At 51.3% G+C, this 11,057-nt stretch overlaps 1 long non-coding RNA gene across 1 annotated transcript; it reads right to left on the bottom strand.

Moving 5' to 3' along the window:
• Window positions 1-4,095: 4,095 nt before the first annotated feature.
• Window positions 4,096-8,004, bottom strand: LOC123053463 (uncharacterized). Its single transcript, XR_006425583.1, has 2 exons — window positions 7,636-8,004; window positions 4,096-4,362 (listed from the first exon to the last, which is right to left on the bottom strand). It is a non-coding gene; the product is annotated as an uncharacterized lncRNA (long non-coding RNA).
• Between the last annotated feature and the right edge of the window lie 3,053 nt (window positions 8,005-11,057).

The raw sequence follows: 11,057 nt of genomic DNA, 5'->3' as shown, positions 1-11,057 counted from the left end.
CGGGGGTCGGTCTCCCAAGCGGCGTCGGCTAGGTGCCAGGGGCAGGCGGTACACCTGTGCGCTCGGGCGCAATGCCGCCTTAGTGCCCAAGGGCTCCGCTGGGCTGGCGCGGTGCGCTCCCGCGCCCGCCGTGGCCACGACCGGAGGCTGACGGCGCCCTCAGGACATAGGGCTCCTTCGGCTTAGTACTCGCCTTCTTCTTCTTCATCACGTCGCCACTCCTGGTCATCAAGAGGGGAAGCGCTATGAGCACATGCGCAATCTATGCTTGATCAAAAGCAAGGTAGAATACTTACTCCTCGGGCGCGACCCACTTCCTCTTCTTCTCCTTCTCAGTGAAGGTCGGCGCACCCTCGCTCTCCATAGGTGTGGCCTTGGCCATGTCCAGGGGCGAGCGGGGGGCTCCTCGATAGGCCATGTTGTGGCGTTGTCGCCTGGAGAGGTGAGGAGGCCGCCTCAAGGGGACTTGCCGGTGAGGCAGTGTTCTCCCCAGCAGGGACTGCCCCGTCCTTCGGCTACGGGTCGGGCAAAGATGGGACCTGCCCCTCGGCTGCCCTGATAGCGCGTGAGGACCCCTCCAGAGGGGCGCGGTCGCGCCTTTCCTAGAGGTCACCCGGTCAGATGCTCGCGTGGTCCGGGGAGTGGGCCCTGATCGCGTAAGGACCTTGGCGGAGCGAGGGGAGTCCACGACCAGAGAATCCACGCATCGTCATCATCCTTGAGGCTATGAAGAAGCTTGCCTGCGATGGGGGGTCACCTCCTCCAGGTCGTCGTCCTTGGTCGCCTCCGAGTCCTCTTCGTCGCCGCTGTCGCCAGAGGACACCGGCACGGGGGAGTTGGGGTTGTCGGACGGCTCGAGCCCTAGCTCATTGAAGGCGGGCATGGCGCCGACCAGGTCCTCCCTGTCGTCACGGCGGTACAATGGGGCATAGGCCTCGGGGAGGTCCCCCGGACCACTATTGGGCAGGGCAGCCAAGGCCCTATCCAGTTCCTCACCAGTCAGGCTGGCGGGACGAAGCCTTATGTTGTCCCTCGCGCCCTGGTACTCCGACATGGGCTTCGAGTGTGACTGGAGCTGCACACGGTGCTGCATCAAAAACTCCTTCGCAATCATCGCCCCCGTCAACTACTTGGCCTCCATGTCCGAAGATATCCTCTCCAGGACGGGCCTCCCCCAGGGGTCGGTGATCTTCGCGGAACCCCACTGCGAGAGCCACTCGGGCAGCTCCGTCAAGAGCTCCAGGAGTGGATTGAGGCCTTTGACGTCCAGGAAGACCCAGTGATGCCAGAAGCCCTCCACCTTCCTCCCGACTTCAAGAGCACATTCCCTTTCTGGACCGCAATGAAGTAAGCGCAAGCGGACCGCTGCGTCCGGTCGTGCAGCCGCAAGTTGAAGTAATGGCGGAAGAGCGCCACAAAGGGCCTCACACCCACGAAGGCCTCGTAGTAGAAGGCGAAGATGGACAAGAGAAGAATGGAGTTGGGCTGAAGATGGAGGGCGTGGACCTTGTAGTGATTGAGGACGGCGCAGAAGAACTCTGAGAAGGGCCGGACAAGTCCCGCGAAGATGTTGTGGAGGAAGAAGGGATAGACCGTCTGCGCCAAGGTGCTTCGTTCCGCGAAGCCAACCCAGATCAAGGTATCGCCCCATTCGTTGTCAGCGCCCACCGTCCGCGGAAGCGCGGAGCCAAGATCCCCTCCTTGGTGATGGAGGACGACGCTTCAAGCGCTAGCGAAGGAGAGGAGGAGGTCGTGACCTGGACCGCGGGCTTTGATTTCCCGAGTGCCATTCGTGGATTCGCCGGCGCTGGGTTAGAAGGAGGAAGGGCAAGGAGCCGCAATTGGATCTGGAGGAATTGTTGGATGGAGAAAGGGAGCAAGAGCAAGGCGAGGGCGAGCAATGATGGCCCTGCGGCGCGTGCTAGTCTTTTGTCAGCCCGAGCAGTTGCCGAGGCGACATGGGGAAGTGGAGGTGTTCGCGTCCCGTCGCGCGCCACGAGTCAAGCCTGGCCCGCAAACAATTGGGGCCCATGGTGTTTTGCCCTTCGCTCCTTGCCTTCGCCTCGAAGACAGGCTGGACACGCCTTGGGCGTGGGGGCTACTGTCGGCGTTCTGGGATCGGGGTACCTAGACCTGCCTTCCTACGGCCCAACCCGTGGCCCCATCGATGGCCCGGCGCGGCCCAGATGCAAGACTACATGAGCAAGACCCTCGCGAGGGCCCCCGGCCTCGCAAGGCGAGCGACACCAAGACCTCCCGAGGAGCAGTGCCCTGAGCCTTCCTCCCGAGGAGCGGGGACTTCTATGCAGGCAACCAACCTCACGAGGCCCTCGATGACATGAGCCATGACGACCAAGGCCAGGCGAGCGCCAGTGGGCGCAGAGGAATATAGTTTCCTCTTTGGTGCTAAGGAGGCAAGGACCTGCGCGGGTTCCCGAGGGATCCTCCCAAAGGTTTCCATTTTTGTGCAACAAGACCAAGACCACGAGCTCAACAGGACGGATGTCATCGCCGAGCCCACCTCTGCGTCATGACTAGAAGCTTTGCAGGTGAAGACCACCTTTCCTCAGCATAAGATGTACTTCCTTTCCCCTTTCAAATTGGCCGTTGTGGAATCCCTTCCCGCCTAAGCTATGAGGGAAGAGGACTAGGCCTAGTATAAATATAGCCTAGCCTCCACCGTAGAGACGGACCGATTGATCCTCACTCCCCGAGCCCTCATGAGGCAGCTCATTCACTATACTAGTTCATACTCTAACCTCCTCGCGAGGCTAATCCACCAGAAAGCAGGAGTAGGGTTATACACCGCAAGGTGGCCCAAACCAGGGTAAATCTCCGTGTCCATCTTCTCCCTCGTTCTCACGAACCCGATGAGGCCTAGCCATGACGTGACGAGCTTGATATTCAGGCTATGATAGATCTTCGCACACGCCACAGAGTTCAAACCTCGTTGGATCCGCGGAGCCCCGAATCATAATCCACCAAAGGATCTGGTAGACCGCAAAGGATCTAATGTGAGTATTGATGTTCAACCAGAAGAAGAATAGTGCAAAGGCATCGGGTTATAGAAATATCTGGATAATTTCAAAGCTTAGATACAAAGAAATTGTGATTTCCAAATCGGGTGATCAGAAGTAGATGCTCTCATCAAAAGATAAGTAAGTTGAATAGACATAGATCAACAATCAATCAAGGTATGATCTGCCGAGAACTAGCTCATGTCCGGAGTGGCATCTGAGCCGAAGGGATGAATTCTAGTTTCGACTGATGATCATGACTATTCACAAACATATCGAATCAAAGGCTCAAAATGACGATGACAAAGGAAACTAATGAATATTGCTAGATGGAAAGTAACCATGCAAGAAGAGAAGTATTTGTAAAGCAATAGTTGGCAGAGGATCATCGGAAGATCAGATAGTATTTCAAAGTATCTTGTGAATCACATGAACAACTAGGAATGAACAAATCCTCGATAAGTGTGAGGAATTATCTGTAGATGTATTCATGTGGAATGGAGCTACAAGGCACGTAGAATGAATTCCAGAATATAGGAAATGTTTTACAGTATCTTGTAATAATAAGAGCAACGGAATGAATATGGCAACTGTATGTAGTTATCCATAAGGATATATTGGTGGTAGGGAATTGTAAAGGAGGTGGGCACATGGTTCTCGGGAAAACATCGAAGAGTATCTTCGGAATCTTCTGATGAAGCAGGCGATCATCTGGAATGAAGGGACTCTCCGGGAAGAAGTAGTTACGAGAACCTAGAGTTAGAGTTGGCAAAATCTTTAACCCGAATAGAAGAGAGATTAGAATCCCAGAGTAAATGCAAGGAATAAGAGATACTAATACCACCCAATTGTGATGTGGGCCCATAAGCCACACAACAATGCTAGTAGAATAGTTTTTTAAGACTAAACCTAGCTTCGGCCAAGGAGTTGGAAAGGGGATTTCTACAGGCAGTTGGCTCTGATACCACCTTGTGACGCCCTCGACTTAATCGTGCACTAGTAATACACGCAAATGCACACGATCAAGATCAAAGACTCACGGGAAGATATCACAACACAACTCTAGACAAAAATAAAATAATACAAGCTTTATATAATAAGCCAGGGCCACGAAGGCTTGAATACACAAGTCAGCAGAAGCAACAATATCTAAGTATAGATGTAAGTAAACAAGTCTTCCTTAAGAAGGCTAGCGAAACAACGACAACTGGATCGAAAGGCGCAGGCCTTCTGCCTGGGAGCCTCCTAACTACTCCTGGTCGTCGGGGGTCTCCATGAAAGTAGTATGCTCCGTCGGGGTAGTAGTAATCGTCGGCGGGTTCAGCTGGCTCCTGGACTCCGTCATCTGATTGCAGGAATCGGGAAAAGAGAGAAAAGGGTAGCAAAGCAACTGTGAGTACTCATCTGAAGTACTCGCAAGACTTACGTCAGATCTATACGTACTAAGTATGCGTCGATATCAAAAGAATGGGGCTATATCTTTGGACTATACTGTAGAAGTGCCAGCATAGAAGGAAAGACCTAGCCTATCGAAGACTAGCATCTTGCAGCATCTTACATCACTAGAAGAGCGTCGATTAGCATATTATAAAGTAACAAGTATATGGTAGTAACGCCTAGAGATCCTTCCTCGACTCCCTGCGAAAAAGCAATCCTGGAGCCATCATATCCATTTAGTGTCTCCAGTATCCACTTCTAGGTATAATAGATTGGGATACAACTCCAAGCGTCCGTTACCGTGGACACGGCTATTCGAATAGATATACTTCCCTACAGGGGTGCACCAACTTACCCAACACGCTCGATTTACTCTGGTCGGACACACTTGCGAGTCATGTCCGTCCTTGGCTGATCGACACACTGTAGTTCTACCTAGGCTCAACAGAGAGGCCACCACGCCGATCTACATCCTAAGCGCTCAGGGGTCTTGGCCCCATCGCCCTTTGCACTCCTGTGTGTTGCGTACGTAGCCTGGAGCAGACCCATCCCCCTTATACAAGTGCAGGTGGTTACCGTCCAACTAGGCGCGCGCCACTCAATTGTTGATGTTCGAAGAGCTTTCGGAGAATCGTACGACGTCGAGTGCCCATACTTATTCCCGCGTGGTGGTTAGTGCGAAAAGGCCAGAGGGCTACTCAGATCACATATACCAACCCGTTAGTGTATTAGGAGCGCATGGAGATGATCAATGATCCTGTCGCCCCATCTCGAGGACTTAAGGCAATGGTCAGGCCCATCCCTCTCTAGGGCGGCCTACCTGCCTGTCCGTGCTTCTTAATTATCTCGCGGGTACCCTCCGGGTCAACCTGACTCACAAGAGACTATCGAAAACTCCGGTCCACCTCTACGGGGGTGGTACCGCCTGTCCCTTCAGACCCGCATAAATAGTAGACGGGGAATGGGTAAAGGTAACAGTGTGCACGTAACATCAAGGGGAATATGAGGAATCACCCTCGATGGATTCCCACTCGATGTAACAGTCAAGGTGACCTTGGAGGAATCACCCACGATGGTTCACGCTTGCGGGGCTGCACGACAGAGGCATCATCGGAGATGGGGAAAGAGGAATCGCCCTCGATAACCCACAACCGACTAGCCACGCTATAGAAGTATCATCAGGAGTGAGGTAGGAGGTATCACCCTTGCCACTCGATAGTAGCTTTGCAGAGTCGTACAACTAAGGAGGTGTGCGGTGATGTGTCGGTCTCAGCACGTCGATCACATTGATCGAGTCCCTGGTAACTAAGCGGGGCAACAAGGACAAGGGTGAGGGGACACTGATGGATCACTACTCAACCTATACTAAGCATATATGATAACATGTAAAGTAATAATAGCATGTTACAAAAGCAGGTTATGCATCAGAATAGGAGCTATCAAACAACAGTAGCAAAATCTAATGCAAGCATGAGAGAGAAATAATGGGCGATACAGGAATCATCACGGGGGGTCTTGCTTGCCTGGAAGCTCTGTAGACAGATACAGACCCTCGATGGTGAAGTAGTCCATCACCGGATCAACAACGGTCTCAGGGTCTACCGAAAAAGAATTAACAGATGGGGAACAAATAAATAGCGGAGAAATCAAATGCAACACAAATGCAATGGCACGACAAGATGTGTGGGTGACATGCTCTAATGCATCACTAAACATTTTAAAATAAGAGGGAAAATATTCGAAAATATTTTCCCAGGTCCAGGTATTATTCGGTCAAACAATTTGGAGGGGAAGGTTCCATGTTTGCAGTGTTAGAGGTGTGTGACATATGTGTGGACGGTGTATTTGGATTTGTCTTATTTTTCTGATCATTTTTCATATATAAATTATTTCATCCCAGTTACGGATTATTTTATATGATTTTTCAAAGTTTTATCAATATTCTGGAATTATTGGATTTATTTAAATTCATAAATAATTTAATATTAATTGCTATGGGTACACAGTGAGTGTACCCAGTAGTGCACATGTGTGGCTGATAGTGGGGGCCAGCTGCTGAGTCAGCGGCTGACCGGTCAACCCTTATCCACTAGAATAGTGGAGGGTGGCCCCACCTGTCATTGACAGTTAGCATTAATGGAATTTAATTAATGTAAACAAGTTAAATAGGGCAGTGGGGCCCACGGGTGAGTGGCTTATGTGTTATATAACATAATTATTTAACATTGCAAGCCCACATGTCAATGGCTGTTAGGGATGCTAATTAGATTAGCCACTAATCTAAACCAGTCAGGCCCACATGTCAGTGAGCAACGATTGCTGTTTAAACGCATGCGCGCTATGCGCGCCAACGGTGAGCTACAGGGGCGGCGGCGAGGCACGGAGCGGCCCGCCGCGGTGACCATTTTGTCGGACGAGAGCGTCTATGGCACGAGGGCGACGACGTGCATCGAGGGGAGGCAGCAGTGGGTGCAGGCGTGGCCGGAACCAGCGGTAGTAGCAACGAGCAGCGGCGGCCGTGACGAGCGCGAGCGGCAACGAGCAGTAGCAGAGGAACGGCATCCACAAAGCAGCAATAGCTAGCAGCACAACCTCAGCGGCAACAAAGCAACACTATAAGGAGCAACAGCAGGCAATCCGCATCGCGTGGGGGAGCAGGCGGGCACGAGCACCTGCGGGCGCGTGGCTAGGCGAGGTGCGGGCACATCGGGAGCGCGACAACGGGCGGATGGGCGCACGCGAGCGGCAATGGGTGTGGGCAGGCGCACGCGGGCGGGGCTAGCGGGGCGCGGTGAGCGGATCCCGGCGACGGGACGACTACGGGGCATGGGAAAGAAAAGGGGGACGGGTCAAGGGGGAGCTGAGGCTCACAGTGGTAAGGTGAGGCGCTCGGGGAAGCCGGTGTGCTCAGAGATGGGCGAATCGAGGCGGCAGCCGAGGCGGATGGCGACCGAGGGGAATGGCGCAGGTAGCGTCGCGGGTGCTTACCGATCAAGGTTTCGGATTTCGTTTTGCAAAATTTACGGGGCCTGGGTGAAATTCGGTTTTTCGGATATATTTCAAACGAAAATGACAAATCGAATTTAAACGAAAATTGATAGAGTTATGCCAGATTTGAAATAAACCGGTGGAAAAACCATACAATCCACGCCAAGAATCGGCTGCGTGTGGCCACGCTTACTGGTGCTGCTGTCGAGAAGGTCCACGCCCAAGTGCATCCTCGATCTCATGTGGCCGGCCTCCATGTTGTTTCCGCCGTCAACAGGGTCGCCCCGTCATGGCGTTGTCAGGGCCGCGACATTGAGTCTCCATGGGAAAGAAGAACGGGGTGGAGAGCTTGAGGAGGTGCGGCGTTGGAGGAGAAGGGGGCTAGGCAGAGATGGTTAACCGGAGGAGTAGGGTGGCCCGTGGTTGAGCGCTAGAGGAGGAGGATGCAGCCGCCGCAAAGAGAAGTGGAGGTGGGGCAAAGAACGAAGGTTAGGGTTAGGAGACGCTCGGTTGCAGTGTTTATATGGCTGGGGGGATATTTGCGGGCTATTTTGGACCATAGGCCGGCCGGAACACTCAGATGAGGCCGGATTTTTTGACCGTTTTGTACTTATACCGGGCCCAAATGAAACAAGCGAATTTTGGACGAAATTCCTTTTTCTCGGACGAAATCCAAATCGGTGTTCCCGACCTCGATCCATGGGTGTGGTCGATGAAGAGCATTGTCGTCCTCTTGAACAAGTTGGTGCAGCTCGAGGTGGCTGGTGGACGCGGTGGTTCGCAACGGCGTGCTCCGATGCGTCTCGGCGGAGCTCCAGATAGAGAAAACGGGCAAGGGGAAGGGAAAAAAGGGGGAATTAGGGTTTCAGGGGAGGGACAGAGACGACTGGGGTGGTCTTATCTACTCTGCGGTGCTGCAGTGGCGAGGGAGGGTCGAGTGCCCTGGCCATGGCGATCGGCCTTTCCTGGGTGCGGCAAGAGCTGGGGAAAGGCCGACTAAAGTGGACCGAGCCACACTGTGCCGTTGCAGGGCCGAGTGCACAGCGCAAGTATTTTACTTTATTATTTTTCTCTTCTATTTTGTATTTTTTCTCTGTTTTACATTTAATTTCGCTACTAAATGATTTTAGTAAGTTATGAAACTTGGCATATATAATCTAAGCAACAAATTGAAGAGGGCCACAAAGTTTGAGGCCAATTGGAAAATATATATAATTAGGTTTATATTTAAATGGTTATTTTAACTTCTGCTGGACCACTTATTAATTTTCTAGGAATTTATTTGTGGGCCAAATGATGTTGGTTTCTACATGATAATTCCTTGATAATTATTTGCAACCTAACCAACATTTTTGTTTTATTGATTGAAGAAATAATAACTCGACTTGAAATTTGAATTTGAATTTGACTTGAGTTTTTATCAAGTGATAATTAGCTTAGTAACGCATGGTGACATGGCATCATTAGGGTGAGGTTACTGTAGCATGACACTGGGGGTGTTACATCCACCCGGGCGAAGCGTACGTAGCGTTGTGTGTCTGGCTACGAACATGTACGTACGATGAACCGTGGTCGAGTAAGTAGCAGCACGAGTTATAGTAGAGCTCCCGACGTAGCAGTTCAGGCAGCCCCGTCTAAACCGTGTACACATATGTACAACCACATGCCAACAAATACGGCCATGTACGTACATACGGGCGGGGTCTCGAACGCATACTCGCATATACGTACGACCAGGGCTCGTGTATATGGAGAGACAACAGACGGCAGCAACAACGTCCTGTTCATCGGCAGCCAACCGGCTGGGTCAGAACGGAGAAACAACGTCGTGTTTATCGGCGAGGCAAGGAATGCGTCATGTTCATCGGAAGCCAACCGGATTGGACGGAACAGCCGAAACAGGGTCAAGCATACCGCGAAACGGAGCAAACGACCTTTTGTTTGACCGCGTACAGTCGAAACGGGATCATGTTCATCGAAAGGAGTCTGGCATGCCGTAAAACGAAGGAAACAGACTTATTTTCGAGCGCGTACGGTCGAAATAATGTCAGGTTGATCGGGAGGTATGTGGCGTACCGCAAAACAGAGGAAACAGACTTCTGTTCGATCGCCTACGGTCGAAACGGGGTCCTGTTTATCAGGAGGGGCGTGTCGTATCGTAAAACGGGACTCCGCGGTCTACTATTCATCCACCGTCCACTTCCTCAGCCTCCACCAGCTATTGTTCATCCATCCTCGACTTTCTCCAGCCTCCACCGGCTACTGTTCATCCATCCTTCACGGGGTCCTGTACATCCACTCCCAACCGACTAGGGTGTGGCGACCCCTCTCGTGGTCCTGTTCATCCAGCGGCAACCGCCTACACGGCCGGGGTCCTATTCATCCAACCCCCACCGGAAACTGTTCATCCACAGCCAACCAACCTGCTGTACTCACCACATGTCACGACTCGCTACGTATCGCGCGTGCGGCAGCAACGGGCACTGGTCATCCAGAGGCAACCCAACACCAGTTGGCTACGTCTCGCACGGGGGCTCGCTCGGCTTGAGTAAGCAACAAAGGGATCAATCGGATTCAGTTAGCAGGAAAGGGATCGATCGGGTTCAGTTAGCAGCGAAGGAATCGATCGGCTTCAGTTAGCAGCGAAGGGATCGATCAACTTCAGTACGTGGTGGGATCGATGGATCGATCGGGTTCAGTAAGCAAACGCCTTGCACACATACACGCGTATGAGGGAATTGCGTGAACCACACTGCATCACTCGGCCCCGACCACCCACCGTTAAACGGGAACTCTCTGAAATTTTTCTCGCCCTCACTTCTACCATGATTTTTTACGTCATGGACGGCCCAAAGAATGTCATGCAGGTGCGTCTCTGGCCGGCTCAATGAAAAAAAAACATTTCTTGTCATGATTTTTTTTTCATAGAGGTAGAAGCCCACCACATCTATGATGATACATGTTTTTGTCACAATTATTGTCATAGAAGTGTCATAGCCACGACAGAAAAAGTTTTCGTTCGGGCCATAATGTCACGGATGTTTTTTTGTAGCGATGTAGTCCGACCGCACCGGTAACGGCCGTTTATGGCCTCGCCGTCACGAGTGGCGATGACGTGGCCTGACTGGCGGGCCCAGAACGTCAGAAAACAGTTTAAATGTTAGCAACGGACAATTGGGTTTTTTGAGACAGCCGACGCGAAAAGTGATAGGTATCAGTCACAAACAAATTTCCGGTAGTTTTTTGAAACCCTAACGCGAAAAGTGGTAGGTTTATGCTATTCACCCCTACCCAACTTAACTAGTAGACTTCTAAATTTTTTTAGTTGGGCTTTTAGAATAAGCTGGATAGGAGGCAGCTTATTCTTGAAGTCGGCAAAAAAACTTGCCCATAGCAGATTATGGTTTGTTTAGTACTTCCTCCATTTCATGATGCAGTGCATATAGATTTTTTTGAAAAGTCAAATCTTACATATATCATTAGATTAACTATAAGATGAAGTTTCATATTGTATATATATGGTATCGTGGATATAAATAGTTTTTCTTTGCAAACTTGATCAAAGTTTACAAGGTTTGACATTTCAAAAAAAAAAACGAACACGCTACATTATGG

This window comes from Triticum aestivum, chromosome 2D (assembly GCF_018294505.1).
Source record: "Triticum aestivum cultivar Chinese Spring chromosome 2D, IWGSC CS RefSeq v2.1, whole genome shotgun sequence".
In the NCBI taxonomy this organism is placed as follows: domain Eukaryota; kingdom Viridiplantae; phylum Streptophyta; class Magnoliopsida; order Poales; family Poaceae; genus Triticum; species Triticum aestivum.
This window is presented reverse-complemented; position numbering and strand designations above follow the sequence as displayed.